This window comes from Narcine bancroftii, chromosome 9 (assembly GCF_036971445.1).
Source record: "Narcine bancroftii isolate sNarBan1 chromosome 9, sNarBan1.hap1, whole genome shotgun sequence".
NCBI lineage: Eukaryota > Metazoa > Chordata > Chondrichthyes > Torpediniformes > Narcinidae > Narcine > Narcine bancroftii.
In genome coordinates this window covers 8,733,944-8,749,837 of record NC_091477.1, presented here as the reverse complement: position 1 = coordinate 8,749,837, position 15,894 = coordinate 8,733,944, and the positions used below count along the sequence as shown (strand labels likewise).

The following is a 15,894-nucleotide window of genomic DNA, read 5'->3' as shown; positions in this document are numbered from 1 at the left end:
TCTAAAGATGTTAAATGTCCACAAATGTGGAAAAAAGAGCCCAGGCCTGAAATGTTGGTTATACATCTTTACCCCTTCTGGACACTATCTGACCGGCTGAGTTCCTCCTGCATTTTTGCGCCTTTACCACAATCACGGCATCTGCAGACTTTCATGTTTCACTGCTGCCTGCGATGCTGAGTTTTTTCCAGTGCTCTCTATTTTTTTAATATATATTTACAATTACCAGCTTCTGCAGTTTTATTTTCTTACATCACGTTTTAGAAATAAAGCCACAAAAAATCTTCAAAATAAATGCACTGTTGAAGTTTAATGGGCAGATGAGGTTACAATGCAAACTGGACCCAGTGAAGAAGGTGCAAAGCGATAACCTACAATTGGGCACTTATGGAGGTTTTTAAAAAAAAAAGACGACTAAAATTCACACTCAGAAGGAGAGTGCAGAGCTGATACCTCAATAAGAGCAGAACGAGGCTGGATACTGAATTCAACAAGATAAGTTTATCTGTGAACAGTAAAGCCATAGAAACTTGCAAAACTGCCACATCTCTCCATACATGTCCTCGAACACACATCATGCACAAATAGAAGCATTTATCAATGCAGGATTGTAGTAAGTTTTATTTTTTTTTTTAAATAGTTTGAGACATGGTTTGATGCTTAGACCCAGAAATTGAACCTCACCCACATTTATTGTCCTGTCTTGTTTTGCATCTGGTGCTCCAAAACTGATTTCATAGAACTTTCCAGAACGGTACAAGACCACAATGTTGCACTGAACAATATTAACCTACTCCCCAACAATCTATTTTTTTCTCTTCCCATAAACCTTTATTTTTCTTACATCCATGTGCTAATCTAAGGGTCTGTTAAGGGTCTGTCCCAATTGTACCAGACTCCACCACCACCCCCCAGCAATGTATTCCAGGCACCCACCACTCTCTGTAAAAAGCTTACCTCTGACATCTCCACTAAATTTTCTTCCACTCATCTTTCGTAGATGTTCTCTGGTATTTATTTGCCATTGTCATCCCAGGAATTTTGCCAGAGTTTCTCTGCCTTTACATCCTTCCTTTTTGGGCTGTTGTCTACCCTGTCTTAACCCCTCATAATTTTATATACAGTAAAATCCCTGGTATCTGCTGCCTCTGGGTATTGATATGCCGGATAAGTGAATCTTCCGGTTGCTTGACATTGAATTTTGCATGATTGGTGAACTAACAGCAAGACACACTTATTTTAACCTGTATTTTTACATCTATTTATTTTCTGCAATTATTTGCCTGTTTCTTGAGGCTGGCGGTTGCTTGAATTCTGGATAAGTGGTTTTACTGTACTTTTATGAAGTCACCTCTCATCTCTTGTTGTTCCAAAGAAAAAAGCCCTAACTTTGTCAACTTTGCTTTGTCCTCCAATCCAAGCAATATTCCTTGCCCCCTGTCTAAAGCATCCACCAAATATCTGTAATGAGGTGACAAGAACTGAATGCAACACACCAAGAGTGGTCTAACCAGAGCTTGAAAGAGCTGCAACATAACTTAGAACATAGAACACGACAGCACAGTGCAGGCTCTTCAACCCACCATGTTGTATTTATTCCTACCAAAATGAAACATACCCCTTCCTGCCTCATCGCCTTCTTATTTTTCTTTTATCGAGTTTCTTTACTGCCCCTATTGTTCCAGCCTCCACCACCACCCCTGGCAAGGCAACCACCACCCTTGGCAAGACCTCACGCTCTTTTCCTTCAAAGATCTGTAAAAATTATGTTTGAAGCAGAATGATGGGGTTTTGCATGTAGAATCTTGCACTAAAATAAGGCTGTGAAAATTATCCTAATAAAGGCTCGCTTACATCAAATAAATAATTATTTTAATGACGGCTCGCCCTTCTTGTCTCCAGTCAAACTAGAAGGAATTTTCTTGGTCCAGTCAGCAGCTGATGCTGAATTTTATCATCGCATATTGGTGGGTGCATTGTTTTGAGAGTCAATCCTTTTGAAATCAACAGAACTATTACACAGTGAAAGCACTTTTCGAATGATTTAAAAACAGATCTATATGAAGTATGGGTCATGCATTCCAAGTGGGAAGATAAATATAGCACCCACTGTTCTTTTATGTGGCAGCCAAATTGAAAGTGAAACAATGTAATTGCGTCGATCAGAGACTGAATCAGAGAAAGGTTAGAAAGGAGTGTCCTTAATGCATTACTGTAAGTGAGAATGGTGCTAATTTCCCTCAACACAATGCATGGGATGGTGGTAATTACCAGTAAAGCTCTTTCACAGACAGACAGAGATCCATTAAGCATTAGGCCTGTACCAGAGTCTCCATGGTGATAATGTAATCAGCCTTCTGATGTAGTGAAAGGTTAAGACCTGTGCTTTTTTTCCCTCCCAAATTGACCCCCAATGTAATGCAGCACATCAATACTTCAAGCGCAGCATATTGCTGGGATTATCAATGAGGAGACTGCATCCAGTAGCAAAATCAAGTTAATTGCATGCCTCAAAGTGGTGTGGAATATCATCTTCAACTTGCATTTATTTTCAGGCACAATTGGAACGAGAGATTTAGGCTCAGATTTCAGATTTATTGTTGGGGTACATACCTGACATCACATATGACCCTGAGATTCTTTTTCCTGTAGGAGTGGCAGAATTACCACTAATTTAGTCAATAAGGTGGAAAGGGGTACTGATGGTAGTGATCAGCCATGATCTGTAAAATGGCGGTGCTGGCTCGAAGGGCCTACTCCAGCTCCTATTGTCTGTTGTCTATTGTAAAATGTTGCCTGGATTGCAGTATCTGGAATACAAAGAAAAATTGAGTAGACTGGGTCTTTATTCATTGGAGCGTAGAAGGTTGAGGGGGGATTTGATCAGAGGTATATAAAATTATGAGGGGGGATTGATAGAGTAGGTGTGAATAGGCTCTTTTCCCCTTGAGGGTAGGTGAGATTGGAATGAGGGCTCATGAATTAAGGGTTGGGGAGGGGGGGCAAAAGTTTAGAAGTAACATGCAAGGGAGCTTCTTCTCTCGGAGAATGGTGGCTGAGTGGAATTGTTATATGGTTACAAATATGTAAACAATCAAAAGATCTGTTAATTGGAAACAAATGTAAACAACTGACTGTGCAATGCAGAGAGAGCAATGAAAAATCAATAAAGTGCACAAGTAGGAGTCCTTAAATGAGTCTCTGATTGAGTTTGTTGTTGAGAAGTCTGATGGTGGAGGGGAAGCAGCTGTTCCTGAACCTGGTTATGAGTCTTGTGGCACCAATACCTCTTTCCTGATGGCAGCAGAAAGAACAGAGCATGTCCTGTGTGGTGTAGGTATTTGATTATTGCAGCTGCTCTCTGATGGCAGTGTTCCCTGTGGATGTACTCAATAATGGGGAGAGTTTTGCCTGTAATGTCCTGGGCTGTGTCCAATGCCTCTTGGATGGCTTTATGCTCAGGAATTTGGGGGTTCCCATACCAGACCATGATGCATCTGGTCAGCACACTTTCCACCACACTTCTGTAGAAATTTGCTAGGGTTTCCATTATTATGCCAAACCTCTGCAAATTCCTAAGGAAGTAGAGGCGTTGACGTGCTTTCTTCATGATGCGATTGGTGTGTTGGGCCCAGGAAAGGTCCTACACCTCTTGTTTTCCTTTCCTGCAATCAACAATCAGCTCCTTAATTTTGCTAACATTGAGTGCAAAGTTGTTGTTGGTGCACCATTCAGCTAAGTTTTCAATCTCTATCCTGTATACTGACTCATCTCCTTCCTTTATACAAGGGAATCCAACATATTTCAAGTCCTACAAATGCAGATGGTTGGAATATTTGCTTTGCACTAACCTCTATTTTTATCTCAGAATTTCTCCAATTTGAGGAATAATAAGTATTGCCAGGAAATTTAACCTTTATCATTATCTGTGCCAACATATTCTACTTTCTGTCCAAAACAGATGCATTGGAAAGCATTTCAAACCCAAAATAGAACAATTTCTCATCACCATGTGAAGTATTTAACTGCAGACCCAATATCAATGTTTAAATGGGATTTGGGCAGACACTGGAATAGGAAAGGAGAGGTATGCTGGCCTCGTGTGTGTAGTTGGTATTAATGGAGATAGGCCTCACAGTTGTTGTGGCCACTGTGAGGTGAAGGGCTCATGGCTGCGCTACTCAACTCAGTGGAAAGAGATAAAGGGTTGAACTAAATTGAATTTTTGGATGTCAAGTGTGCCAACATAAAGTAGGTAGTACTGTAATTACAAATAAGTCAACAATATGGTAGAGAGAACTGTCCACAATAGGTCAAGTAGTGCCATGTATAAAGAAAAGTACAAAGGCATTGTGCAGGGTATAGAGAAATGTATGTTAGTGTAAGGCATAAACCTTTGAGAGATCCATTTAAGAATCTGATAACAGCGGGTCTCATGCTCTGTCAGAGTGAGACCACTTACAAATTGGAGGAACAACATCATATCTTCCGTCTGGGCATCCTCCAACCAGATGGCATGAATATTGAGTTCTGCGGTCTCCATTAACCCTCCCACCTCTTCTTTCCCATCTCCTTTTTTTCAGTTTTCTCTCTCTCTCTCCATTTTCCCCTTTGACAGGGCCAAAATCGACACTCACTTTTCCTCTTGTATCTCATCAACTTTATTTTTCCTGTTAGTGTGCACTCCTCTCCTTCCCATTCTTCCCCCATCTCTATCCATTCTTTTCTTGAGACAATTTCTTGTTTGGTTGCTTGTACTGTATCTTGAAGGGCTCAGCTCTGAAATGTCGGTAATATATCTTTGCCTCCTAGAGTTGCTACGAGACTAGCCGAGTTCCTCCAGCATTTCAGTGAGCTTTTAATCTTCAATCGCAGCATCTGCAGACATTAGTGTTTCACTTCTAACAGCAGGAAAGAAAGTATTCTTGAATCTGGAAGTTCTTGTTTTGAAGATTAAGCATCCTCTGGCTGATCGAAAGGGGTTGAAGAGAGTATGGCAAGGGTATCAATGACTCCATGATCATTGATGTGATGAATCTCTGGATATTTGTCTTCTAAGTCAATTCTGGAAATTTGTACATTGATTTTTCTCCCCAACACAGTAATTGCTGTTACTTTTGTAACACAGTACACTGTCGACAAAGTCGATGTGATTCGGATGTGATCATTTGTCCCCATGACTTCGATTGATGGCAGCACATTAAATATTATGGATGACTTCACTGCTCTTATTGATAGTCTTATGGGGTAATGTACAGGGACAATATTGAGTGCACTAAACACCACAAAACAAAAATAGAGACATATGAGTCAGATATTATTGGATAAAAGTGAAACACTGCCCTGGCCTTCAACTCTTTCATCCACACAATTGATACAGGCTGAAAGATAGATAACAGGAAGCAGATTAACAGCTGAAGTATGGGAACATATCTTTGGCAGATCCTGAGTTTGCTCTTCTTGGATCATATTGACACACACATGGTCCTTGTTGCAGTGTTACACTTGGAAGCCGCCTCTCGGCTCTTTGGAATGATAGCTCAAGCAAGATACAAAACAAGGTCTCTCCCAACCAAAGTTGTCCCTCTTAGGTTTCCAGAAAACGTAAAATTTATGTTAGTCAAAGAACATTCATGAAAAGAAATGTTAAAATCACAGGCAGAACAGACAAAATCACACCCAAATCCTCCCCACCATGGACATCATATCTACAGGGAACACTACCGCCGGAGAGCAGTGGCAATCAACAAGGATCCTCATTCACCAGCCAGAACACGCTCTGTTCTCGCTACTACCATCAGGAAAGAAGTATGGGTGCCACAGGACTCACACCCTCAGGTTCAGGAACAGCTGCTCCCGCTCCACCATCAGACTCCTCAACAACAAACTCAATCAGGGACTCATTCAAGGGCTCTTACTTTTGCACATTATTTTTTTTTCTCACTGTGTCGCAGTCATTTTGTTCTCACTTCTTTATATGTTTACATGTGTACGTTGAGTACAGTTGTTTTTGCACTACCAAAAAATGATAATCGTGCATTGGCGGTGGGTAAAAAAAATCTCCGGGTTGAATGTGATGTCAAGTGTGAACTCTGACGATAAATCTGGACTGAAAATTAATGAAATTTTAAAAAATAATTAAGAGTAAAATGATTTTCACACACTAAGAATGATTAAGTACATCAAAAATAATTGGATTTAATGTAATTATAAAGATCTTTATCCAGTTCTTCCAATTGCTGTTTCTCCCTTTTGATGTTAATGGGACTTTTGTATATTTGCCTTATTTAATATATACAGGCTCAGAGGGCTCAGAATGAGTGCTGAAAGGTCCATGAAAATTGCCTTCCATTGACGATGCCGACATCAGGTTCTGTCCCAAGGAGACATCCAACATCATAAATGATCCCTACCATCCTGCTCATGCCTTTTTTCTCTCACTGGTATGTTCAGGCAGAAGGTGCAGAAGTTCAACACCTCTAGATTCAGGAATATTGTTTTCTTGAACAACTATCAATTCTTGAATTTCTGAAAATCACCTGATCCACAACTCCATAAACAAGGCCACCTCTCTGCACTAGCACAACACACTGTTGCCCCACATGGTTAAAATAAGTATTTATTATTTATATTCTGTCCTCTTCCTTTTTCTAACCTCTGCATGGCATCTTAATCATAATTAAATTGTTGTTCATTAGTTTTATGTGTTGAGGAACTTTCAGCAAATATGACTTTTCATTGTATCTATAAATTGTAATATGGATCTCAAAATAAATTCTCAATCATTCATTCAGTATCCTGTACCTTTCCATGTTGATGGGATGGAGTGGAGAGGGTTAGCACCTTCACATTCCAGGGACTCCATATATGAGAAGTCATCTCCTGACACTAGCACATCGAGACAACTATCCCATCAAGGACTCAAGAACTACATGCTCTTTCTCCATAACTCTTAATTCCCCCTTTATACAAAAATCTTGCTCTGTCTTAAATATATTTAGTGAAGTAACTGCTTCTTTGGACAAAGATATTGACAGATTCATTACTCTCTGGGACGGCAATGCCCCCTCATTCTAGTCACACCTATCAGTGGGAACAACTTTCTTGTTTCTATCTTTTCTTTCCCTTTCATAAATTTGTGTTCCTATAAGATCCCTTCTCATTCTTTTAAATTCCAGTGAGTATAGATTCCGGCGCAGTTCCGTCTCTCCCCGTAGATTAACTCCCTCACCTCTGAAATCAGTCAAAACACAGAAATGCTAGAGGAACTCAGCCAGTCTCACAAGGTAAAGATATATTACTGACTTTTCTGTCTGGAGCTCTTCCTCAAGGTATGAGCAAAAAAAGGCAGACATCTGAATTAAAGGATGGTGAAAGAAAGTTGGAAGAATGGGAAGGGGCGAGAACAGACCAACCTGGTGAACGTCCACTGGCCCGCCTCCAAAAGCTGTGCAGCCTTTCTCAAGTAAGTAGACCAGACTTTACACGGTACTCCAGATGTGGCCTCACCAGTACCCTGCATAATTGCAGCAGGACCTACATGTTCTTAAATGCAATCCCTCCAGCAATGAAGACTAGCATCCATTTGTCTTTTTAATTAACTTTTACACTTGCAAACTAACCTTTAGTGATTCGATCACAAGCATTCCCAAATCCCTCTGCTCAACAGCATGCTCCTTCTTTGCTTGGCTTCGCGGACGAAGATTTATGGAGGGGGTAAAAGTCCACGTCAGCTGCAGGCTCGTTTGTGGCTGACAAGTCCGATGCGGGACAGGCAGACACGGTTGCAGCGGCTGCAGGGGAAAATTGGTTGGTTGGGGTTGGGTGTTGGGTTTTTCCTCCTTTGCCTTTTGTCAGTGAGGTGGGCTCTGCGGTCTTCTTCAAAGGAGGTTGCTGCCCGCCAAACTGTGAGGCGCCAAGATGCACGGTTTGAGGCGTTATCAGCCCACTGGCGGTGGTCAATGTGGCAGGCACCAAGAGATTTCTTTAGGCAGTCCTTGTACCTTTTCTTTGGTGCACCTCTGTCACGGTGGCCAGTGGAGAGCTCGCCATATAACACGATCTTGGGAAGGTGATGGTCCTCCATTCTGGAGACGTGACCCACCCAGCGCAGCTGGATCTTCAGCAGCGTGGACTCGATGCTGTCGGCCTCTGCCATCTCGAGTACTTCGACGTTAGGGATGAAAGCGCTCCAATGAATGTTGAGGATGGAGCGGAGACAACGCTGGTGGAAGCGTTCTAGGAGCCGTAGGTGATGCCGGTAGAGGACCCATGATTCGGAGCCGAACAGGAGCCTGGGTATGACAACGGCTCTGTATACGCTTATCTTTGTGAGGTTTTTCAGTTGGTTGTTTTTCCAGACTCTTTTGTGTAGTCTTCCAAAGGCGCTATTTGCCTTGGCGAGTCTGTTGTCTATCTCATTGTCGATCCTTGCATCTGATGAAATGGTGCAGCCGAGATAGGTAAACTGGTTGACCGTTTTGAGTTTTGTGTGCCCGATGGAGATGTGGGGGGGCTGGTAGTCATGGTGGGGAGCTGGCTGATGGAGGACCTCAGTTTTATTCAGGCTGACTTCCAGGCCAAACATTTTGGCAGTTTCCGCAAAACAGGACGTCAAGCGCTGAAGAGCTGGCTCTGAACGGGCAACTAAAGCGGCATCGTCTGCAAAGAGTAGTTCACGGACAAGTTTCTCTTGTGTCTTGGTGTGAGCTTGCAGGCGCCTCAGATTGAAGAGACTGCCATCCGTGCGGTACCGGATGTAAACAGCGTCTTCACTGTTGAGGTCTTTCATGGCTTGGTTCAGCATCATGCTGAAGAAGATTGAAAAGAGGGTTGGTGCGAGAACACAGCCTTGCTTCACGCCATTGTTAATGGAGAAGGGTTCAGAGAGCTCATTGCTGTATATCTAACCTAATCTTCCATTTTTCCTTCCAAAGCAGATGACCTCACATTACCAACATGCTCATTCATTTGCCATACCCATGCCCACTCACTTAATCTATCTATATCTCTTTGCAGATTCTTCTGATCCTCTACTCAATTTTCTTTTCCCCTCTGTTTAGTGTCATCTGCAAAATTTGGTACGATGCCCTCAGTCCCCTCTTGTCAACCTTCTACAGGAGCACTATTGAGAGTGTCCTGGCTGGCTGCATCACCATGTGGTATGGTTGCTGTAGAGAAATGGATCGGAGGTCGATCCATAGGACCATAAGTGTTGCAGAGAGGATTACAAGTGTTTCCCTCCCGCACATCCTCGTGACCTACTGAGTCATTGTCAGAAGAAAGCACCCAAAATCATTGAGGACCCCTTCCACCCGCAGACAGCATCGTCCAACTGCTCCTGTTGGGGAAGAGATATAGGGGCAACAGAGCCAGCACCACTAGGCTGAGAAACAGTTTCTTCCCATGGGCAGTGAGAATGCTGAACGACCAATGGAACTGCTCACATTAACCATCCCAGACTCTCATATTTACTAAACAATATTTATATATTTATTCTTATAGATGTATATTTGTCCTGTATGCGCGTCATGTCTGCATGTTTTGCACCGAGGACCAGAGAATGCTGTTTCATCAGGTTGCACTTGAGCAATCGGATGATAATGAATTTGAACTTAAATTGTTAATGCTTAACAGTTGAAGGCCCAACACTGGCCCCTTGACACGGTTCTGCGAGCACAGGCACAATGGGTCAGTTGCTTCCATCTGCTTTGTACGATTGTGTTGTTCTCTTCCGACAGGTTATTCAGAGATCAAACTCAAGTTTTTCTGCTTGAGGTCATTACCTCAGCTTGGACTACCCTTCTCTTCTCCCTCAACAGTACTTTAATGGGTAGGAAAATTGCAGACTATTGTCCTCTTACCAGAACTTTCAAGAATAATTACTGGGGCTTTGATAATTACAAGATTCTTTCTGGTGATCCATGTGATGAACTGGATTGCAAGAAAATATAATTCACTTACACAGCTTCTCAACTTTTAATATGCCAAGGAACCTTGCTGCTTTTACTTCCTATTTGAATATTCAGTACTATGAACGACCAATACAATTAATTATTCTGCAAATTGTATGCTTGCGCATACTACAAAAGTTTCCAAGGCTAATTGATACCTGGGATTTAATGCAAGCTCTTAAACATGACAATTCCACGTTTTGTGAATAAATGAACCATCCGATTTTTTTTAAAAAACACAGAGAAGAATTACAAAAGAAATGGATAGCTTATCTTAATCTCATATTCCACCACAGAAATAATTTTCCTCTTTCGATTATACCAAAGAATAATAATGAGAATATTTAGCTCCTGATGAAACTACTAAGTCCTAATGTCTTTGGCTCCAGCTGTTACTGTGGGCTGTTATTTTACCACTAGCTACTTTTGATTTATAACTATTTCATACCCTTTTGGCAATATATATTGTACTGAATAAATACATGTATGAATATCACATTAGGGATAATCACTTTAGAGTAGCAATAACTCTTTTTGGTGACTTTTTTAATTAGAATCAGTTTAATACTTCCCATCCTGCCAAGTACCCAGCTTACTAAATGATTGGAAACATTTAAGTGCTCCTTCTGTTGGACACTTTCACTCATCTGGGATTTTACCAACTCAGCCAAGGTTCTGATCATTGACTTCAGGAAGGGAATGTGTATGATCCAATGGTCACTGGGGAATCAGTGGTGGAGAGGGTGAGCTAATTTAAGTTCTTGGGTGTCAGTATCTCGGAGGATCTTTCCTAGACTCATTACATAAATGGTATCAAAAAGAAAGCATGTTAGCATCTCTACTTCCTCAGGAGTTTATGGAGATTTGGTATGACATCGGAAACCCTTGGAAATTTCTACAGATGTGTGGTGGAACATGTGCTGACAGGATGCATCATGGTCTGGTATGGGGACACCAATATCCCTGAGCATAAAACCAAATGGTAGTGGATGCAGCTCAGGACATCATAGGCTAAAACCCTCCCCACCATCAAGAACATCCATGGGGAAAGTTGCTGTCGGAGAGCAGCAGTAATCATCAAGGATCCATGCCACGCAGCACACGCACTGATCTCACTAAGATGCCACAAGACTCACACCACTAGATTTAGGAACAGCTGCTACTCCTCCACCACCAGATTCCTCAACAACAAACTCAATCAGGGACTCATTTAAGGACTCTTACATTTGCACTTCATTGATTTTTTTCTCTCTCTATTGCACAGTTAATTTGTTTACATTTCTTTATTTTTTTTACATGTGTAAGGTTTATTTTGCATTACCAATAAGTGGTAATTCTGCCTCAATGACAGGAAAAAGAATCTCAGGGTTGTATGTGTTGTCATGTATGTACTCTGACAATAAGTCTGGCCATTCACATAACTCCATGTAAAAGAAACACAAGACTAACCTTTTAAATTTTGTTTTATGGACTCAGGATATCCAAAAGAACATTACAAACAATGTTGAAACATATTCCTTATACAACAGTCAGAAAGTTTGCAGTAGGTGGATTCATTGAGCAATAGAATGCCAACTTTCTCCTGTTTGCAAATATATGATGAGCCATTCCCAGAAATCTGTTCATGGAACATGAGCCAGGTTAGATTGGGTGGGTTTCAATTATTCCATTCATTTCAATGAGGAGGAGTGGCAATTGCATTTTGGACATTAGCAGATCTCACAAATTAACGTAGATTTTTCTTGCTCCTATAGCATGCTGTATAATGTGGCACAGATTTGTGGCAATCTTGCCCAAGAACATAAGAAATGGGAGCAAGAGTGGACTACCTGACCATCGAGACTGTTCTGCCATTCCATTAGATCACAGCTGATCTGGCTAAGGACTCAAACTCCATGTACCCTCACATGCCCCATAATTGTTAATTATTCAAAAATCTAACTATGCCTTAAATATGTTTAATGAGACAACCTCAACAGCTCCATTAGCAGAGAATTCCACAGATTCACTACCCTCTGGGAGAACCAGTTCCTCCTCATCTCTGTCATAATTCTTCTCCCCAAATCTTTAGGCTATGCCCCTTGTTGTTGTCTAATCTGTCAGTGGAATCAACCTGGAGTCATATGGCATGGAAACTCCAACCCATTAAGTCTGCACTGACAACAGCCACACTTATCCTACATTAATCCCTTTTCATTAGATTCTGCCATTCACCAACATATTTGGGGCAATCAATAGTGGCTAATTGGCCTACCAACCCACATGCCTTTGAGTTGGAGCAAGACCACCCAGGAGAAACCCGCACAAAGAAGGTTCAACTGCATACCGACAGCACCAGGGCTAAAGATTGAACCTGGGTCTCGGGCACTGTGAGGTAACGGCTCTTTCTACTGCATCACTGCATCACCCATGCTCACACGTCCATCCATGGCTGTTAACCAGCTCACATTTTCTTTATCCACCCCTTTCCAGTTTTTCCAGTTCTCCCCCTCACTGCTCTCCTCTCCCTTCCTTCTCCACCTATCATCTTCTGTCTTCCACCACCCCCCCATCATTTTGTTGAGACACCCGATGACACTCTTCATTCCTTGATGAAGGGCTCAAGCCCAAAATGTTGATTATGTATTTTTTACTTTTACTGCATAAATGACACTGTTTGACCAGATGAGTTTCTCCAGCATTTTGTATTTTTACAGGAGTCCATTGGAGCTAGCCAGGTACAGCCATGGCCAGTTGGGTCTGAAAGGAAGAGACTATTGTTGACAAGGTAACACTAGTACTGGACATGAGGACCTCCACAGGGAAAGTGGGCTATTTCCCAGCACCAGTATTGACATTGAGAGAGGAGAGCTGACCTGTGTATTTACTGGCAATGGACAATGAAGATTTTCTGAACACTTTTAGATGTATTTTAAGGATTGTGGGCTGATCATGAAAATCACTTCCAAACTTTCCTATTGCATACCTTGTTTTTAGATATAACCAAATTTTGTAAATTCCATTTTATTTCAAGTCTACTTCAAGCATAAAATACCCCTGAAGTCCAACACATCATTGAAAATTCATTTTCTGTATTCTGAACTTCTTCCCTACTGATCTTGGTGCAGTCAGTGAATCACATGATGAAAGGTTTCACCAGGACCATGGAAAAGCAGCACCAGGGCAACTGGAATCCATCAATGCTGACCACTAATTGTTGGACACTGACATGAGAGGCATCAGATGCAGAGGATAAACAAAAATCTGAAGCAAAACATCTTTAGGTTAATTGAACTAATGCAACGTGTCAACATGAAATTCAATGAAAGTTAATTGAATCTTTCTCCAAATTCCTATGTGTTCCAGCTATCTTTGCATTCAGTTTGAAATTGTCTATCATAATCCCCAATATTTTTGCAGGAAGCAAACCTTTTTGAAATAATTTGTTGTCTTGTGTAATTAGTGTGTTTTCCAGCATTTTTAATTTCCCTTGAATAGCCTCACTGATTTTGAATAGTATTTGAAAGTGTTTATTATCAATGGTGGGTACTAATATTTAATGGCTTTTAGGGTTTTGACATGCACTTCATCTGTGGGCATGGCTGAGCCTAATGTCAAAGTACTTTTCTTGTTGGAGTTCCCTATTTGTTCTCTGTGCTTTAGAGATAGAGCAGGACTAACTGCCAACAGACTGACTGCTGTCACTCCAAATGAGGGCAGACATCTTGGCTAAGCAAATGCTGTGTTATTCTTAGGAAATTCCATGATAAGTGGATGAATGGCTGGTGAAGAAATAGACCCTGCTTCGAACAATGAGGAGAATTCTTTTGTAAATCTTGCACTCAATATAAGCAAAACCAAGGTACTGATTTTAGATTTCAGGAGGGGGAAGCAGGAGAACACGAACCATTCCTCATCAAAGGGTCAGCAGTGAAAATAGTTAAGAACTTCAGGTTCCTGGGTGTCATCATGTTGGAGGTCTCCTATGGCTGTACTTCATGAGGAGTTTGAGGAGATTTAGTATGTCACAAAGGACTCTTGACAATTTCTACAGGTGTACTATGGAGAGCATGCAAACTGGATGCATCGCTGACTGGTATGGAGATGCAAATGCACACCTACAGAGGGTTGTGAACTTGGCCATTGCCATCATGGACATCAGTCTCCACTCCATCAAGTCCATCTACAAGAGGTGGTGACTCAAGAAAGCAGTCTAAATCTTCAAGGACCCCTACCACCCCGACCCAGTCCATGCCCTGTTCACACAGCTACCATCAGAAAGGAAGCACAGGAACCTGAAGATGAACACCCTGGGGCACAAAGTCAGCTCCTTCCCCTCTGCCAACAGATTTCTGAACGGACAATGAACCAGAGACATGACCTCAACTTTCTCTTAGTGTGGCACTAATTTATTTATTTTTAGATGTAATTTTATAGCAATGCTTGCACTGTGTTACTGCTGCAAAGCAAGACATTTTGTGACACGTTCATGACAATAAATTCTAATTCTGACTTCATTCTAGCTCAGACAACTGATGGTGACTTGTTTTTGCATTTCTTCCGATGAAAGATTTGTTTGGTGGGAAGGCGATTTGGAATGAAAGCAGCCTTGAAAGATGCCACATTAATGCAAGTCTTTCCATCCTTGTATTAATGAACGTACCGATGTCGACAAAGTCAGAAGGTGAGCAATCTGCTGGTATGGACTCGTCCCAGCGCTGTGAGCTCATGTCAGGCTGCTGAACATTTTTCTTTGTCCATTTGCCTGGGGCTGGTTGGCTTCAAACTTTGATGAGCATTGATGCAGGGGAGCGCACAACTTGCCTGCATAATCAAGCTGCCTTTTATTTCCTCTTGCACCTCCGAATCAGAATCGGAATTTATTGTCAGGAACAAGTCATGAAATTCGGTGTTTTGTGGCAGCATCACAGGGCAAACATTCAGATTATAAACATCTTACAACATCACTATCAATAAAAAAATAAAGACAGTAATACTGCACAAAATCTAAGGCAGTGTCTTTGGTTCATTGATTATTCATTGATGGCAGCGGGAAAGAAGCTGGAATGACCTATTTATTATTCCTCATTATACTCATCAAACTCCAACAGAACCGGCAGAAAAATTTTGACTCATCCTGTTTTGCTCAGGGTTAAATCTACTTTTGATATTAAAAAAAAATCCAAAAACATTGTAATGTTTTTCCTTGGGACTTTTCAGTGTTCATGAAATTCCCCCTTATCCTTGAGTCATGAGACAGTGGGAAGAAATACTCTTTCACAGAGCTAAGCAAGAACTCCATTGCTATGCTGAGGGAGTTTGCAGCTGTTGGAGACCCTGTCTTGTAGATCAGCCATTCTCAACGGGGGCCATTCGGCCATCCTCAGGGTGGGGGGGGGGGATACAGCACATTTAAGAAGGGCTGGACTGAAATCATAAATTATTTTAGTTATTTAACTTATTTTAAAATCCAGGAATCAAACAGAGAAGAATGAATTTGAGAGTCAGTCATGATTCCATCAAATACCAATGTATCAAGAGAGACTGCAGGGCATAATCAAGTCACACACACACCTGCACACACACTCACACGCACGCACATACATGCACACACACCCACACACACACCTGCACACACACCCACATGTGCACGCACACACACACACTCACACTCCTGCATGCACATACACGCACACACAAACACACACACACATACTCTGTGTTGATGGCTTCTGCAAGATAAAGGTTTTAAACCTCAGTTTTCAAAAATGAGGACTTAACAAAAGATAGATTTATGTAATTCTGCATCATTATTTTTAGAATGTTTCAAAAAACAAATTACAGGTGATGGTGGAATTACTGCTATAAAATATAACACATGGCTCAATATTTTATCTACTCTTTCACACTCCCTTAAATTTAAGTGACCAATTTTATTTATAAATTTAGACCTACAGCACGG

The 15,894-nt window shown here is 41.4% G+C and overlaps 1 long non-coding RNA gene across 3 annotated transcripts in view; it reads left to right on the top strand.

The window, feature by feature from the left end:
* LOC138743163 (uncharacterized) overlaps positions 1 to 15,065 on the top strand; it is a 42,336-nt gene extending 27,271 nt beyond the window's left edge. Inside the window, exons 3-4 of one of the 3 annotated variants that reach the window (XR_011344679.1) lie at positions 7,332 to 7,465; positions 12,650 to 15,065. This is a non-coding gene — a long non-coding RNA (uncharacterized lncRNA). Of the gene's footprint in view, positions 1 to 7,319; positions 7,466 to 12,649 lie in introns of all 3 variants that reach the window. The other 2 variants (XR_011344680.1, XR_011344681.1) reach the window with 2 other exon arrangements.
* The last annotated feature ends 829 nt before the right edge of the window (positions 15,066 to 15,894 follow it).